The following is a 19,411-nucleotide window of genomic DNA, read 5'->3' on the forward strand; positions in this document are numbered from 1 at the left end:
TTTGTCCTATCTTGTGATGAATGTCAAAGAATTGGTAATATTAGTAGATGTCAAGAAATGCCTATGAATTATTCACTTGTTATTGAACCGTTTGATGTTTGGGGCTTTGATTATATGTGACCTTTTCCTGCCTCTAATGGATATACACATATTTTAGTTGCTGTTGATTACGTTACTAAGTGGGTAGAAGCTATTCCAACTAGTAGTGCTGATCATAACACTTCTATTAAAATGCTTAAAGAAGTTATTTTTTCCAAGGTTTGGAGTCCCTAGATATTTAATGACTGGTGGTGGTTCACATTTTATTCATGGTGCTTTCCATAAAATGCTTGCTAAATATGACGTCAATCATAGAATTGCATATCCGTATCACCCACAGTCTAGCGGTCAAGTAGAATTGAGTAATAGAGAACTCAAATTAATTTTGCAAAAGACTGTCAATAGGTCTAGAAAGAATTGGTCCAAGAAACTTGATGATGCATTATGGGCCTATAGAACTGCATATAAAAATCCTATGGGTATGTCTCCATATAAAATGGTATATGGAAAAGCATGTCACTTACCTCTCGAACTAGAACATAAGGCATATTGGGCTATTAAAGAGCTCAATTATGATTTCAAACTTGCCGGTGAAAAGAGGTTATTTGATATTAGCTCTCTTGATGAATGGAGAACCCAAGCTTATGAAAATGCCAAGTTGTTTAAAGAAAAGGTTAAAAGATGGCATGAAAAAAAGATACAAAAGCGTGAGTTTAATGTAGGTGATTATGTGTTGCTATACAACTCTCATTTAAGATTTTTTTGCAGGAAAACTTCTCTCTAAATGGGAAGGCCCCTATGTTATCGAGGAGGTCTATCGTTCCGGTGCCATAAAAATCAACAACTTCGAAGGCACAAATCCGAAGGTGGTAAACGGTCAGAGAATTAAACATTATATCTTAGGTAATCCCATAAATATTGAAACCAATATTATTGAAACCGTAACCCCAGAGGAATACATAAGGGACACTTTCCAGAACGTTTCAGACTCCGAAAAGGAATAGGTATGTGGTACGGTAAGTAAACCGACTCCAAAACAAGTTTTAAGGCAATATTTCTCTGTTTTGGAATATTTAGAAAAATAGAAAATTAAGTAGCAGTACAGGAAGGACACGAGGGCCCCACGAGGGTGGAGGGCACGCCCTACCCCCTGGGCGCGCCCCCTACCTCGTGAGCACCTCATGTGCCTTCCGGACTCCGTTTTCTTGCACGATACGTATTTTGGTCGGTAAAAATTCACTATATATTCTCCCGAAGGTTTTGACTCCCGTATCACGCAAAAATCTCTTGTCTTTGTTTTGAGCCGCCCTGTTGCGGACAGAGCAACATGTCTTCCTAGGATTCGGAAGGAGAAAGCTATGTGGCTGATTACCTTGCAGACCCTAAGGTCTATGGAGAGGTGGAGCATTATGGTTGGACCACGGAAGAAGAAGACTATGAACCCAAGGGAAAGGAGGAGACGAGCTCAGATGAAGATGAAGTCCCACTACCTCAACCTGGGGACATGCATGTGGAGTTCAAAAAGTCAAGCCTCCCTGATAGGGAAAAGAAACCTAAGATCGAGTTTATCCCTTTTCGACTCTTGCAGGAAAACAAGCAGGAACTATGCAAAAAGATACTGAGCCTGGAACAGGAGATCGAGGACCTAAGGGACCAAAATTCTGTCCTCAAACGCAAATTAAGGAAGAAGCCTACGCCATCAACAAAATCACCACCTCTCCTTCAACAAAGAAGAATTGAGTATCTGGTATGGGCACTCCACTTGGTAACTGCCAAGCTTGGGGAGTGCCCTGGTATCGTATCACCATTTTTCTTAGTTCGATCCTTTTGGTAATATTTTGATCTAGTAGAATAAAGTTTATAGCATGATCTAGTTGTGAGTTTTGCTTTATTATCCTTCTATGTAATTGAGTCCGTGAGCTATATAATAAAGATTAGTGTTGAGTCAAGGGCTTGCTTATTTTTGCCATGATCCCAAATAAAAGAAAAGAAAAGAGAAAAAGAATAAAAAGAAACAAAAGTTCATATTGATCTTATTGATAGTAATGACTTCACATAGAAAGAGTGTGATGATTAAAATTTGTTGGGAGTTGGCAGACATAGCTTTGGTCATCGTTGCAATTAATAGGAAGTAATAAGGAAAGAGAGGTTTCACATATAAATATACTATCATTGACATCTTTTATGATTGGGAACATTCATCAAAATATGACATGCTAAAGAGTTGATGTTGGACAAGGAAGACAACGTAATGGGTTATGTTTTCTTATATCTGAGATAAAGTATGTTTTCATGGATCATCCAACGTGTTGAGCTTGCCTTTCCCCCTCATGCTAGCCAAATTCTCAGCACCAAGTAGAGATACTACTTGTGCTTTCAAATACCCTTAAACCAGTTTTGCCGTGAGAGTCCACCATATCTACCTATGGATTGAATAAGATCTTTCAAGTAAGTTGTCATTGGTGCAAAGCAATAAAAATTGCTCTCTAAATATGTATGATTGATTGGTGTGGGAGAAATAAGCTTTATACGATCTTGTGATGTGGAAGTAATAAAAGCGACGGACTGCATAATAAAGGTTCATATCACAAGGGGCAATATAAAGTGACGTTCTTTCGCATTAAGATTTTGTGCATCCAAACATAAAAGCACATGGCAACCTCTGCTTCCCTCTGCGAAGGGCCTATCTTTTATTATTATCTTCTACCTTATGCAAGTGTCATGGTGATCTTCACCTTTCCTTTTTCATTTTATCCTTTGGCAAGCCCAGCATGTTGGAAAGAACCTGATATATATATATATATATATATATATATATATATATATATATATATATATCTAATTGGATGTAGGGGGCATGAGTTATTATTGTTGACATTACCCTCGAGGTAAAAGGTTGTGGGGCGAAACTATAAGCGCCTATCTTTCTCTGTGTCTGATTAAAACTCCGTAACCACAAGTATTGCGTGAGTGTTAGCAATTATGAAGGACTAGATGATAGTTGAGTATGTGGACTTGCTTTTTAGCTCTGACATAGACTCTTTTTGATGTTATGATAAATTGCAATTGCTTCAATGATTGAGGTTATAGTTTGTTGGTTCTCAATAAGGTTTTTGATTCATACTTTTGCATTGTGAATAGATCATCACTTGAACATAAGTAATCATATGACAATATCTATATATGTCGCTGTTATGAGAATAATCATGATGCCCTCATGTCTGTATTTTATTTTTATCGACACCTCTACCTCTAAACATGGGGACATATTTATTGTTATCGGCTTTCGCTTGAGGACAAGCGAGGTCTAAGCTTGGGGGAGTTGATACGTCCATTTTGCATCATGTTTTTATATCGATATTATTGCATTATGGGCTGTTATTTCACATTATGTCACAATACTTATGGCTATTCTCTCTTATTTTACAAGGTTTACATAAGGAGGGAGAATGCCGGCAGCTGGAATTCTGGGCTGGAAAAGGAGCAAATATTAGAGACCTATTCTGCATAACTCCAAAAGTCCTGAAACTCCACGGAATACCTTATAATAAATAATGAAAAATCCTTGCCAAAGATGAAGACCAGGGGGCCCACACCCTGCTCACGAGGGTCGGGCGCCCCCCCTAGGGCACGCCCCCTACCTCGTGGGCCCCCTGGTGGCTCTCTGATGACCATCTTCTCCTATATGAAGTCTTTCATCGAGAAAAAAAATAAGAAGCAACCTTTCGGGACGAAACTCCGCCGCCACGAGGCGGAACCTTGGCGGATCCAATCTAGAGCTCCGGCAGAGCTGTTCTGCAAGGGAAACTTCCCTCCCGGAGGGGGAAATCATCGCCATCGTCATCACCAACGCTGCTCTCATCGGGAGAGGGCAATCTCCATCAACATCTTCATCAGCACCATCTCATCTCAAAACCCTAGTTCATCTCTTGTATCCAATTCTTGTCTCGAAGTCCGGGATTGGTGCTAGTAGGTTGCTAGTAGTGTTAATTACTCCTTGTGGTTGATGCTAGTTGTTTTAATTGGTGGAAGATCATATGTTCAGATCCTTTATGCATACTAATACCCCTCTGATTATGAACATGTTTATGCTTTGTGAGTAGTTACGTTTGTTCCTGAGGACAAGGGAGAAGTCTTGCTATTAGTAGTCATGTGAATTTGGTATTCGTTCGATATTTTGATGAGATGTATGTTGTCTAGCCTCTCGTGGTGTTATGTGAATGTCGACTACATAACACTTCACCATTATTTGGGCCTAGAGGAAGGCATTGGGAAGTAATAAGTAGATGATGGGTTGCTAGAGTGACAGAAGCTTAAACCCTAGTTTATGCGGTGCTTCGTAAGGGGCTGATTTGGATCCATATGTTTCATGCTATGGTTAGGTTTACCTTAATACTTTTGTTGTAGTTGCGGATGCTTGCAATAGAGGTTAATCATAAGTGGGATTCTTGTTCAAGTAAGAACATCACCCAAGCACCGGTCCACCCACATATCAAATTATGAAAGTACCGAACGTGAATCATATGAACGTGATGAAAACTAGCTTGACGATATTCCCATGTGTCCTCGGGAGCGCTTTTCCTTATATAAGAGTTTGTCCAGGCTTGTCCTTTGCTACAAAAAGGAATGGGCCACCTTGCTGCACTTTATTTACTTTTTCTACTTGTCGCTCGTTACAAATTATCTTATCACAAAACTATCTGTTACCACTTATTTCAGTACTTGCAGAGAATACCTTGCTGAAAAATGTTTATCATTTCCTTCTGCTCCTCGTTGGGTTCGACACTCTTACTTATCGAAAGGAATACGATAGATCCCCTATACTTGTGGGTCATCATTTACCACAATCGTACTTTTTGATACTGGTGCATCGCATTCATACATATCAAGGGGATTTGTGGATAAGTATAAGTTCCCCACTAGAGTTCTTAAGACACCTATGATGGTAACCTCACCCGGAGCTGAGTATATGGCAAGCAGTGGATGTTTTTAGATGCCATTAACCATAGGTAGTCATGTTTTCCCCTCTGACTTGATAATTTTGGAGTCGTGAGGATTGTTTGTGATATTAGGAATGGATTGGCTGTTGATGTATGGAGGAAACATCGATTGCGCCAGTAAGTCAATTCTGCTTACTACCCCGGAGGGAAAAATGATCAAGTATGTATCCAGGCATGCGCCAAGGAGAACCCAAGTACATTCTCTCATGGGAGTTGCTCAAGAGGAAGTGCCTGTTGTGAAGGATTACCCAGATGTATTTCCAGAGGAGTTACCAGGCATGCCGCCAGATCGAGACATCGAGTTTTTGATAGAGCTGTTGCCAGGCACCGGGCCTATATCAAAGAGACCATACCGGATGCCCATGAATGATCTGGAGGAGATCAAGAAACAGATTAAGGAGTTATTGGAGAAAGTTTACATCCGACGGAGTTCATCACCATGGGGAGCCCCAGTGCTATTGGTTGAGAAGAAGGATAAGTCTCTGAGAATGGTTGTTGATTATCAGGCATTGAATGAATTGACAATCAAGAACAAGTATTCACTGCCGATGATCAATGATCTGTTTGACCACCTGCAAGGAGCTAAAGTGTTTTCGAAGATCGAACTGCGATCAGGTTACCACCAGCTAAAGATTCGAGAAAAGGATATACCTAAGACAACTTTTACCACAAGGTATGGGCTTTATGAGTATACAGTTATGTCATTTGGATTGACTAACGCCCCTGCCTATTTCATGAGTATGATGAATAAAGTGTTCATGGAGTTCTTGGATAAGTTTTTCGTTGTGTTCATTGATGATATTTTAGTATACTCAAAGAATGAAGAGGAACATAAGGAGCATTTGCGTTTAGTTCTCGAGAAGCTCAGGGAACATCAGTTATATGCCAAATTTAGCAAATGTGAGTTTTGGTTGAAGGAAGTTGGATTTATTGGACATGTTATATCAGGAGAAGGTATAGCAGTAGACCCCACCAAAGTTCAGTCGGTCACTGAGTGGTTGGCACCCACCTCAGTTGGAGAGATCCGCAGTTTTCTTGGACCCGCGGGATACTATCGGAGATTCATTGAAAATTTCTCAAAATTGCGAAACCTATGACGACGTTGTTGAAGAAGGACACCATGTTCCATTGGACTGAGGAATGTGAAGCAAGTTTCCAGGAGTTAAAGAAACGTTTGACTACAGCCCCAGTGTTGATTCTGCCAGATATACGCAAGGATTTCCAGGTGTATTGCGATGGCTCTCGCTTAGGACTTGGAGGAGTACTTATGCAAGATGGAAGATTTGTTTCATATACCTCATGACAACTTCGACCGCATGAGTTGAATTATGCCACACATGACTTGGAGTGGCAGCCGTAGTGCATGCACTCAAGACCTGGAGACATTTTCTTATTGGGGACCATTGTGATGTGTACATGGATCATAAGAGTTTGAAGTACATTTTCACACAGAAGGAGTTGAACCTCAGGCAAAGGAGATGGTTGGAGCTTATAAATGATTATGATATGAGGTTGCACTATCATCCGGGAAAGGCCAATGTCATAGCAGACGCTTTGAGCCGAAAGAGTAATGCCAATACCTTAGTAACAGGAGGTTTGCCAAGGGAGTTAGCAGAAGATTTCAGGGAGCTATGTTTAGAGATTGTTCCTAGAGGTTTTGTTACAACCATGGAAGTTGAGTCGACCTTGTTGGGAAGGATCCGAGAAGCCCAGACGGATGACAAAGAAATTGTCGAGATAAAGGAGAAGATGAGTGAAGGCAAAGCCAAAGGTTTTTGTGAGGATGAGCACGACACCTTGTGGTTTGAGGACCGTGTATTTTTGCCCAATAATGCCGAGATCAGGAAGTTGATATTACAGGAAGCTCATGATTCACCATACTCGATACACCCCGGAAACACCAAGATGTATTTGGATTTGAAGGAGCATTTCTGGTGGACTAGAATGAAGAAGGATATTGCCGAGTATGTAGCCGTATGTGATGTATGCCAGAGAGTGAAGGCAGAACATCAGAAGCCAGCAGGATTACTACAGCCTATGCCGATACCCGAATGGAAGTGGGATAAGCTTGGCATGGATTTTATCACCGGATTACCCAGGACCCGATCGGGATATGATTCTATCTGGGTAGTAGTGGACCGCTTGACCAAAGTAGCTCACTTTATCATAGTGAAAATCACATATACAAGTGCCAAGTTGGCCAAGATATATATGACCAGGATCATATGTCTGCATGGAGTTCCGAGGACCATCGTATCAGACAGAGGAACACAGTTTACGTCAAAGTTTTGGCACCAACTGCACCAGACTTTGGGAACTAGGTTGGAGTTTAGTACAGCTTTTCACCCACAGACAGATGGACAGACTGAGAGAGTCAATCAGATTCTGGAGGACATGTTGAGAGCTTGTGCACTAGACTACGAGTCTAGTTGGGATGATAATTTACCCTACGCGGAGTTCTCGTACAACAACAACTACCAGGCCAGTTTGAAGATGGCACATTTGAAGCCCTGTAGAAAAGAAGATGTTGAACACCGTTGATGTGGGATGAAGTTGGAGACCGCCAGTTGTTTGGACCGGATTTGATTAAGGAGTCCGAGGAGAAGGTTAAGCTGATTCGAGATAGACTGAAAGTAGCTCAGTCCATACAGAAGAGTTATGCAGACTCGAAACGCAAGGAGGTAGTCTATGAAATCGAAGACAGAGCATATCTTCGAGTGTCACCTCTGCGAGGAGTTAAGCGTTTCGGAGTTAAGGGAAAGTTAGCCCCGAGATTTGTAGGGTCGTACCGTGTTTTAGAACGCATGGGAGAGGTTGCTTACAAGTTGGAGTTACCTGAAGGACTGTCAAGAGTTCATGACGTGTTTCACGTTTCCCAGTTGAAGAAATGCCATGCTGAGATGGTTGATATTCCTCTAAGAGTTACAGTGCCCCTAGAAGCAATTCAGTTAGACGGTGATTTGACATATGAGGAGAAACTAGTCAAGATTCTCGAGTTTGCCAATCGAGTTACCCGCAGCAAGGTTATCAAGTTTTGCAAAGTATAGTGGAGCCACCATACCGAGGACGAAGCCACTTGGGAAAGAGAGGATGGTCTACACAAAGGCCACCCACACCTATTTTCTAGCCAACCCGAATCTCGAGGGCGAGATTCATCTTAAGGGGGATAGGTTTGTAACACCCCAAATTTTCAATTTGGAATGTTATACATAGATCATTCATGCATATCATATTTTATTGCATTTCGTTTTGCGATCCTCAAAATCCTAAGCAACTCAAGGACCCTCGGAGAGAGTTGGGGATTTTCCTAGTTCTCATATTTGAACTTTTCTCAAATATTGAAACAAGGATCACTTTGGTTTTAAATGTTTTTCTCCTCGAAAATATTTCATATTAAAATTAAATAAGAGGAGATAATGTGACTTCTCCAAAATAAATGAAATGTTGGAGGAAAAATATTAAAATCATTTTTTTATTTTGGGGTTTTATCGCTATTTTATTTGGATTAGGAAAATATGCGTGTTTCAAAATTGCATTAGAGGTCCAAATAAATGTTCACATTGTCCGCCATATTTTTAGAGGACGGGGAAAATTTATTTCAGGATTTTTGGAGTCCGTTTAGTATTTCTTTAAATCATTTTTCTGCGCGTTGGAATATTTAAAAAAAATGCGAACCGACTTACCGGGCCTTGTCCGGCTAGGACACTTAGCCCGGGGCTTTATAAGCCACGCCCCCGAGGCCCAAGTCGCCCTAGCGCCACCCGCCGCCGGTTTTCATGAGAAAACCGTTCGGTTTTCTTTGGAAACCCTAGATCTCATTTTTTCTATTAGATCGGTTTTTCCGTCGGTTTATTTATTTTGTGGACGTTCGTCCGTACATTGTTTTAATGAACGCCGTTCATCCGTTAGTCACAGACAGCGAACGTTCGTTCGTTAGCCTGTTCGTCAGTTTTTCTTTTTCCAGGGTATTCCGCGATTATTTTCGATCACGATTTCTGCCCTGATTTTAGTTTTAGTTTATCTTTTCGCTCGTTTATCGAAATCAGGCGATTCAAGCACTTGGATCTTTGTCTCGAAGCCCTCTTTCTGTTTAACCAACTTGAATAAGATTTTGGTACTTTTAATTTTGATTTTAATCCAGACTAGTAATCGGATCTTGATTCTTTCGCAGTTTGAGTTTTGTTGCTCCGTTTGATTTGATTCTTTTTGCGAACCGGAGTTCTGCAGTTGAACTTTCTGGTTAGATCTTCTTATTTGAGATTTACCCGTGAATCTTTGCTTGATTGCTTATATATGCTATTGTCAGGATTTGCAGATCGTCAGCAGGGCAAGTAACACTTTGATCATACCCTTTTATCACCCAGTTTTTATGCATTAGTTTCAACCTTCAGACATTGCATGAGTAGGATCTCTTGACATGTGGGTCTGGGAAGTAGACGATGAGGTAGAACCTATTACCTGTTTTATTATCAAACCCCTGGGAGTTACTTCTACGTTATGCTTATATTGCCATGCTATGCTCATAGACGTGGATTGGGTTTGAGTGTGTCCGTGATAGATGTGAGTTGTTAATTTAATGGTTCAACTTAAGGTGGCAACTTTAATACACATCTGGGTGGATTGCTTGTGGGCACCTGGAGAATCCAGTGTTGTCCTAGGATATCCCGGAGTACCCGTGTGATCATCCTACGGTCCGCCACCAGGCTCAAAGGGATCATAAGACTATTCATGCTAGAAACTTCCGTGTGCAGCCACAAGCCATTATGGGCTCTGGCATAGTTGAGTAAGTTGCGTGAACTCTTGAGGAGGTGGACTAGCAGATGTAGGGGATTGTAGGTGTACCGGTCCGCCCGGAGTAGAGAGCAAATGCTTCTGAAAGATTGTGTCTCGGTCATCCGTTTCTCAAACACCGTGTAGTGCGAGAAATCCAACGGAGGAGATCGAGTCTTGTGGGGAAAAGTGCGCAAACCTCTGTAGAGTGTACAAACTAATCATGGTTAGATGTGTCCCCAGTTATGGACATCTTGAGTATCTGGTTCTTGGATTATCATATGGATATCATCACTCTAAATAAATTTTGTTGGGTTGATAATTACTTTAATTGGGATTGAGTTGGAGGAACCTTCTCAATATTGTTCAACTACCATGATAGTTAAATAAACTATATTCCTTTGTTGTAGGGAAAAATTGGCTTTTCTCAAAACATATTAACCGTACAGTCTCCACCAGCCATATATGCATGTAGTGATAGCATTTATCTGTTCATTACTCTCCTGTGTTACATTGCCAGCATATTCCATGTGCTGACCTGTTTTGGGGATGCAACATATCATGTTGTAGACTTTTCAGACGAGGAGTAAGGTGTGATAGGTCATTTGTCATGCACTCAGCTATGTCGTTGGAGTTGATAGACTCACTTTATTCTTCCAGGCCTTCCGCTGTTATCGTATTAGATGGCCTTAAGACGTATTTATTGTAATAAGTTCTCTCTTGAGACATTCGATGTAATAAGTGTGTGATTGCCACTCTGTTATAAATCCTTCGAGTACTATGTGTGTCAGCATTACCGATCTAGGGATGACACTGAAGCACAGAGACTTGACCGTTTGAGGTCGGGTCGCTACAGAAGGGATGATGCAGCACAGCGGCGGTAGGTATTTCCCTCAGATATGAAACTAAGGTTATCGAACCAGTAGGAGAACCAAGCAACACAACGTAAACAACCCCTGCACACGGATAACAAATCCTCGTAACCCGACGTGTTAAAGGGGTTGTCAATCCCTTCTGGTTACGGCGCCTCAAGATAGGCAAACAGACGTGAGATAAAATTGTAGTAGATTGATAGATCGAACAACAAATAAAATAAATAAGGATAAATTGAAGCAAGGTATTTTTGTATTTTTGATTTGATAGATCTGAAAATAAATGCAAAGGAAAAGTAGATCACAAAGGCAAATATATGAGATAGAAACCCGGGGGCCGTAGGTTTCACTAGTGGCTTCTCTCGAGAAAAATAGCAAACGGTGGATGAACAAATTACTGTTGGGCAATTGAAAAAAATTCAAATAATCACGACGATATCCAGGAAATGATCATTACATAGGCATCACGTCCAAGATTAGTAGACCGACTCCTGCCTGCATCTACTATTATTACTCCACACATCGACCGCTATCCAGCATGCATCTAGTGTATCAAGTTCATGGAGAAACGGAGTAATGCAACAAGAACGATGACATGATGTAGACAAGATCTATGTATGTAGAGATAGACCCCATAGTTTTATCCTTAGTAGCAACGATACATACGTGTTGGTTCCCCTTCTGTCACTGGGATCAGGCACCGTAAGATCGAACCCACTACAAAGCACCTCTTCCCATTGCAAGATAAATAGATCAAGTTGGCCAAACAAAACCAAAATATCGGAGAAGAAATACGAGGCTATAAGCAATCATGCATAAAAGAGAACAAAGAAACTCAAATACTTTCATGGATAAAAAAATATAGATCTGATCATAAACTCAAAGTTCATTGATCCCAACAAACACACCGCAAAAGTGTTACATCATATGGATCTCTAAGAGACCACTGTATTGAGAATAAAGAAAGAGAGAGATAAAGAGAGAGAGGGGGGGGGAGAGAGAGAGAGAGAGAGAGAGAAAGCCATCTAGCTACTAAGTACGGACTCGAAGGTCTACAAAGAACTACTCATGCATCATCTGAGAGGCACCAATGGAGGTGGTGAACCCCATCCGAGATGGTGTCTAGATTGGATCTGGTGGTTCTGGACTCTGAAGTGGCCGGATCAATATTTCATCGACTCTCCTAGGGTTTTGGGAATATTGGGGTATTTATAGAGCAAAGAGGCGGTCCGGGGGGCACCCGAGGTGGGCACAACCCACCAGGGCGCGCCTGGCGCGCCTGGGCCTCCTGGCGCGCCCTGGTGGGTTGTGCTCTCCTTGGAGCACCCCCCAGGCACAGCCAGGGCCCATTATGTTCCTTCTGGTCCAAAAAAATCTCCGTAAAGTTTCATTGCGTTTGGACTCCGTTTGATATTGATTTCCTGCGATGTAAAAAACATGCAGAAAATAGCAACTGGCACTTGGCACTATGTCAATAGGTTAGTACCAAAAATGATATAAAATGACTATAAATGATTATAAAACATTCAATATTGATAATATAATAGCATGGAACAATCAAAAATTATAGAAATGTTGGAGACGTATCAGGTAGCATGCCACATAAAAAATTATCTTTGTTTTATCATGTACCTAATCAAGGACGAGTAGGAATTAAGCTTAGAGATGCGGATACGTCTCCAACATATCTACAATTTTTGATTGTTTCATGCCATTATCATACCACTTTTACATATTTTTGGCAACATTTTATATTATTTCTATTTGGGCTAACCTATTAATCCAGTGCCATAGGTCAGTTCCTGTTTTATACCATTTTAGGGTTTTTAGGTAAAAAAATTCATGGAGCCAGAATGACCTAAAAATTTATGCAGATTTTTTGTGGAATATATCTAAATTTTTCTGTGCAAGAATCAATTAATGCAATAGGAGGCCCATGGGTTCCACAAGCCAGGGGGCACCACTACCCCTAGGGCGCGACGGGGCGGCTTGTGGCCTCCTTGTAAGTTAGTGGGAGTTGTTCTTCGGCTGCAAGGAAGCTATTATCAGCAAAAAAATCGTGTTAAAATTTCAGCTCGATTAGAGTTATGGATCTTTGTCTAGAAAAGAAATAGTGTTCAGCCAGAAAACAGAACCGAAGACAGAGAGAAACCCTATAGAAGAAGAAGAAAGAGAGAGAGAGAGAGAGAGAGAGAGAGAGAGATCCAATCTCAGAGGAGCTCCCGCCCCTCAGGGGCCATGGAGGTCAAGGACTAGAGGGGGAAACCTTATGCCATCTAGGGGGGGGCAAGCAAGAATAAGGAGGGGGGCTCTCTCCCTCTCTCTCCTGGTGGCGCCGAAGCATTGCCGGGGGAAGCATCGTGATGACGATCTACTCGAACAACTTCATCGCCGTCATCACCAACTTTCTTCACCTCTATGCAGTTGTGTAACCTCTCTCACCCCTGCTGTAATCTTTACTTGAACATGGTGCTCTATGCTATATATTATTATCCAATGATGTGTTACGCCTCTATGATGTTTGAGTAGATTCCTTTTGTCCATGGGCTATTTGTGGTATGATAAGGTTAATATGACTTGTATGTTCTTGTGGTGCCGTCCTATGGTGCCCGCCATGTCCTGCAAGCGTGTGCAGTTCCCGCTATAGGGCGTTGCAATATTTTAATGATTTTCTTATAGTGGGTTGCGGGAGTAACAGAAACCTAAGACCGAGTCCGTGAGTTGATGCATACGGGATCAAAGATACTTTTTACTTATTGTTACTGTTGGGTTTTACCTTAATGAATCTATAGTAGTTGTGGATAGTTGCTAGAGTTTCAACCATAAGAACACGTGATCCAAGTACGGAAAGTATGTAAGCTTAAGCCTCTCCCTCATAAGAATGATAATTATCACTATTGTGTCATATTCAATTGCCTAGGCACAATCATGTTTTCATTGGTCTTCAAAAACCTTTACTTTATTGTTCTTTTATGCAAAGAGCTACTAACACTTTATTATCTTGCAAATCAATCTTTTTATTCTTGCAAAGTAGTTTTATTCTTGTTTTAGGTAAAGCGAGCATTAGCGTGTGTAGAGTTGTATTGATGGTCGATAAAACTTGAGATAATATTAATTCTACCTTTAGCTCCTCATTAGGTTCGACACTCTTATTTATCAAAAAGGCTACAACTGATCCCCTATACTTGTGGGTTATCAGGCACCATCTACAGTAAACAAGCAAAGTGGTCCCCATTTGGTGGAGTTTGTCCCCTCTTGGCCACGACCCTTGCCAGCTCTCCACGACAGGGGCAACTCTCCAATACTAGAGGTGTCGAACAATACGACTCCTCCTGCCATCATAGCCCAATGTTGCACTCGACAAGTATCACCAACCGGAGGCACAACGTCAGCACATTCGATGGTGGGAATCCTATCTGCTCCTCGAATAGAGTAGATGGCAGCAACAACATCGAACATCTACCAGTGCAAGGATTGCCGGAGTACAGCTGGCGACATCCTCATGCACGGGCATGGCTGTAGATTTGAGGAACAAAGGGATGTGGAGAGAGTGATGCTCGGTTTGGGGAAGAAGGAGATGAGAGAGAGGCTTCTAGGTGGGGCCCATGTGTAATTAGAAGTTGAGTTCCGAGAAAGGGTTAGATGCAAAGAAATTTAACACAAAATTTAAGGATTTAGAAGTTGGAGATAACATCTGTACGATTACTAAGCTCGCAAGGAATAGAGCCCTGGGACAGCTCCAATTTTTTTATCTAGTGGACTCCGCTTGTTAGTGTATGATAAACAGAAAAAGAAGCTACGGGCTACCAGTTCGGGCCCAAACTATGGCACCAGATTGCATTGTGCGAGACAACGGAAGAGGGGGAACTAGGTTATGTTTAGTACCACACTGCAAACGGAGTAGGGGTCCAGAGGACGGACACCTATAAAACCCGACCTCGCTGGTAGGGCTTTGTGTGTAGCCTAGGCGTTTCACTATAGCCTGACCTGGCGCGCCCTAACTAAAACAAGTTAGTGAAGTTTGATGTTTAATTATTTTTGCTTGTGTTAGCAACTGAGCTCAAGCCGTGCATGAGCTGTGGGGCGAAACATTTCCAGATGAACTCACTGTATGAAGCCATCTCTGAAGTACTAAGCTCCAAGGAATATGGCCCTCCCATCGAGGTAAAATTTTAGAGGCAAAGTCATCTCTTAAGTACTAATCTTAGAGACGCATTGAGGTAAATTTTTGGTGTTCCTTTGAAATTCATGAAAGTTTTAAAAATTTGTGAACATTTCCAAATTTAGAAAACTTTTGTTGAAATCCAAGAACATTTTCTAAATTCGTGTACTTTTTAAATAAGCGGACACTTTAATTTGTGAGGATTTTTTTAAATTCATGAACATTTTCTAAAATTGCAAACATTTCTAAAATTTATGAATATTTTTAAATTCACATTTTTACAGTGTTTCTCTAACTTCATGAGTATTTTATTTTTTGAAACAATATAAATATACTCTCTATTTTTTCTCATATTTTCCTTTCTCTTTCTTTTCCTTCGCCTCTCCAGATAGGTGAGGCAGAGGGATTTGACAACCAACTGAAGCGAGCATCGTAGGTCGGCACATTTGATCCTCCATTGACGTGTTGCATTTGTGGGTTATTCGCTATGGGGAGAGGGGTGATCTGGTTTTCTGCTTTGTGCATTTATGATAGGGTCGTCCCAGCAAGCTTGTTGGTTCTGCAGTGAGCGATCGGGTCGCCGGTTTGTTCGTCTTCCCATTGGGCTCCTCGAGCGATAGATTTGTGATGAAAGACTCACGGCGTACTAGCGATGGGGAGAGCTAGAACAGAAAAATCAGACGTTGTAGGATAGCGAAGCTAACATGAGAACCGTCGAAGAGTGTAGATACGCCTTGTGGTAGTAAATCTATACGTGCCAGCAAAGTAGGGAAGCTGGAGAAAATGATGATCCATTTAATTATATGGTCTGATAGTACGAAAATTGCCAATACACCTGAACACAAACAACTAGCGATGGAAACATTGAACCGAACACCATAAACTGAATAAATAGGAATATTGATCAACTCTAGCTTGGCTCTTTGATTTTCGGAGTGGTAAAAGAAGGGCGCAGCAAAGCGCGCATTAGGCTCTAGTAGGGAGCTATAATTTGAGAGAAGTGATAAAGATGCTCTAAAGTGGACATTTCGAACTTCAAATCCAAGCAAACAGACGTAAGGATAAGACCTAGATCTTCTAGTACTTGTGGAAGAATATACTTTTTGGAGGGTAGTAATAGTATGGAAGAACTGGTTTCATTACTTGCTAACTGGAGCATTCAAATTCTTTTCATTTATGTTCATGTTTGATATTAAGCCGATTCATGTAAAATAATCGGTATGTCAAAATCATAGTTGTAATTATAGTGGTTAAGAAGATTTATCTGTCTACATGTTGTGTCTCGCCAACATTTCAAGGGTCACGTGATCAACAACGCAAGGATACAAAGATGCTAGCATTTTCTGTCGAAAAGCTTCCTGAAATGCGGGTCACTCTCAATCAGATCGACCAAAATGGTGTGGCACAACTTTAAATGAAAGTGACATTGCTTTTTTTTGTGAAGTCCCGACCAATGAAACATCTTGATTATCTAAGTACTCACGTAAATAAAATTAAGGTCCACTCCTCCAAGTGGTGCCATCTGCTTATGTGGTATGACAGTCACTTGAACGGCCCCTGGTGAATGCCACATAATGGTGGGCACTAACAGTTATATCCAAGATCTGTTCTTTTCTTTTCTTTTTGTCAAATGATATCCAAGATCTGTTCTGATACTTGCAGAAATGCCACTGGAAATGGTAATTGGAATTTATGTGGTCTGCATGCGAGTTGGCTTTGATGTCGGTTTCAGAAATATTTCGATCATAACTGAGATTATTAATATTAAGTGAATTCCATGGATTATGTTTTGCATTTCGGCCAAGTGGCCAAAACATCCACTTGAAATTCAAAACAGTTTAAAAGCTTGGAACTTTTTTATGAAATTTATTTGAAAGCTTGTGTGGTACTAAAATGGCTTAAATACTTCGATCGAAAGGAACCTATTTGGGTGTTCATTGAAATCATTGGAATTTAGTGAATTTCTAATGACATCTTGCTGAAAGTGGAACCATATCGCGACGATGTCGAAACTGGTATTTGTCCCGAGCAGCACTAGTGACTTTTAGCCCAAGCTACGGTGCTAGGGGTATAAACTATAGGTGTTAGGGCATCTCCAACGCCGACCCTTAAACCTCCCGCAACCGTCCGGACAAGATCGTCCGGACCGCAGAAGCCATCCAACGCGGTCCCGTATCAGTCCGCGGGGTGGTCCAGACACGATTTCTCCCGCAAACCGGAAACAAGCGTGCGGGAGGTTTGAGGGAGTCCGGACCGAGCCGAAGCCTGCTTCTGACCGCCCCGGCCCACCAAAAAACCATCCCCCTCCCCCGCGTTTTCGGTTAGTGTCGCTTCAGAGCGTCAGCGTCCGCATTCATGCCCGGCGAGAGCGAACGCGGTTGCTCACTGGCGCCGGCATTGAAGCGACTCGTCGACCGAGAGAGCGTCGCCCGTGTCGCTTCCCAGTGCAGGCAACTGCCGCGCGTCCAAACGACACGACGGCCGCCCGTCTGTCCCTCTAACACCTGCATTGATGGCACACAGTTGTCGAGGCACCTCCTCTGGCGCCACCCGTCTGTCCGTCCCGCCCACCGGTGCTATATAAACTGCTGCCCTGACCATAGCCACAGCCATCCCACTCAGCACCACTCCCCTCCATGGATCCCTCCGCCACCAAAGCTTTCTGGGACGGGTTGACGTCGGAGTAGAAGAAGGAGATGGCCGCAATTGTTGCCGACTGGCAAGTCGACAGGCAGCCGGAGGACGCCTCCGACGATGACGTGCAAATGGAGGATGCCTCCTCCGATGAGCCAACACCACCCTCCTCTTCCTCTGCTACACCCTCGCTGGTGCATTGCACCATGACCATCAGGGAGGCCCGTGCCCATTATATGGACATGGTGTGGGAGGAGCGGGAGAAGCAATTCCGGGAGGCGCAGGCCAACGCCAACTACAACCACAACCTCCTCCAGGAGCATCTGCAGGCGAAGGAGCAGGTCTCCGCCGGCAGGGCGGTCGCGACTGACATGGGCCTTGTAGAGTTGGAGGCGCTGCTCGAGTCCTATCGCCCCGCCCACGAGATTCGCCTCACCCGCTGGAGGTACCGACAGCGGGTGACGGAGGTCGAAGCCGCTGGCATGGAGTGCGATGATGAGGCGGGCAAGGCATTGTTGGGCAAGAACGATGAGGAGAACATCGCCGAGGCCGCACCCTGGCGCCACGACCACGAAGGAGCCGACACGTCCCCGGGCACTGCCGGCAAGGAGGAAGAGTAGTGCATGATAGGTCGCCGCCGCTCGTGTCACAGGAAGGCCACCGCTCCTCCCCTGCCGTCGGCGCCAAGCTTGGTGGGCTGAGCATCTTCCGCCAATTAGTCGCTTGGCGGTGATGTGGAGGCGGACGGCTTCACTTCCCGGGCCTCGGGAGGCGGAGGTTACGGAGGAAGAGGTGGAGAGCGCCGAGGCGGAGCTGGAAAAGCCGAAGCTTCAGTTCTCTTGGTTCATGACCGGACACGAGGAACGGGCACCGACGACCATTTAGACCTAGCCAGACGAGTTCCGTTTAGTTGATGTAAATGTAATGAAATCCGTCATGTATAGATGAAATTCGTCAAGTTTAAATGAAATCTGCCATGTTTATGTGAAATTTGACCATGTTTATATGAAATCCAATCATGTTTGATCAAATTTCATCCGGATAGTTTGAGTTGTTGTCAAAATATATGCGGCTAGCGTTGGATGGTGGCCTCCCGCATCCATGTCCGCGGACTGCCCCCCCTCCCCTATGGATGGATGTGGGAGGAAATTTGTGGTTTCCGTTGGAGATGCCCTTAGGGGGCTAAACTGTGAGTGCTAGGGGTTGCATGAAGCAGAATGTATCACGTACAGACACACTTAGCTAGATCCATACAAGTAATACTAGGCTTTGAAGCTGAATGCTTGATTGACAAATGGTGGTGTGATACTCCTTTTATAGTACTTAGGGCATCTACGATATTGCCCCATCCCTACACATCGGATGCCCTGCTGTCATTGAGAGAAAAAAAGTAAAGAAAATGGTTGCTTGCAGGCCCAAACGGGGGCCTGCAAGAGAGGAAGGTGATTCGTCACAAAACAAGGGAGAGAGAAGGATGCAACGAGATGTGAAGTTATTGGCTTAGGACAAAAAAGATAGAGAGAGAGAAGACAGAAGAGGGGGACACACTAGGCTGGGGAAATGTAGTGATTCACATCTCTACTCCTACATCTAACCTGGAGAAGCACTTAGCAACATATTAGTGCCTCCATAGTTCATGCCCTTACAGACGATACAGCCTAGTGACCTCATTGCTTATATCATGTACTAAATGACATCATTGTTGACCTCATGTCCTAGGATGATGTCCTTGTTGACTTTAGGGTAAAAAAATGTCTTGCCAACTTACTCCTTTTGGCAGGGTTTGACTCCACGATGACATCCAAAACAACTAGCTAATTACCCGTGCGTTGCAAGGGACACGTACACATTCTAGTGGTTCAACACCAATTATATCTGACATATAGCTTACACCCACCATATTCTAGACTTTGACAAGATTTAATTTGATTTTA

Source organism: Triticum urartu, chromosome 7, assembly GCF_003073215.2.
Source record: "Triticum urartu cultivar G1812 chromosome 7, Tu2.1, whole genome shotgun sequence".
Classification (NCBI taxonomy): Eukaryota; Viridiplantae; Streptophyta; class Magnoliopsida; order Poales; family Poaceae; genus Triticum; species Triticum urartu.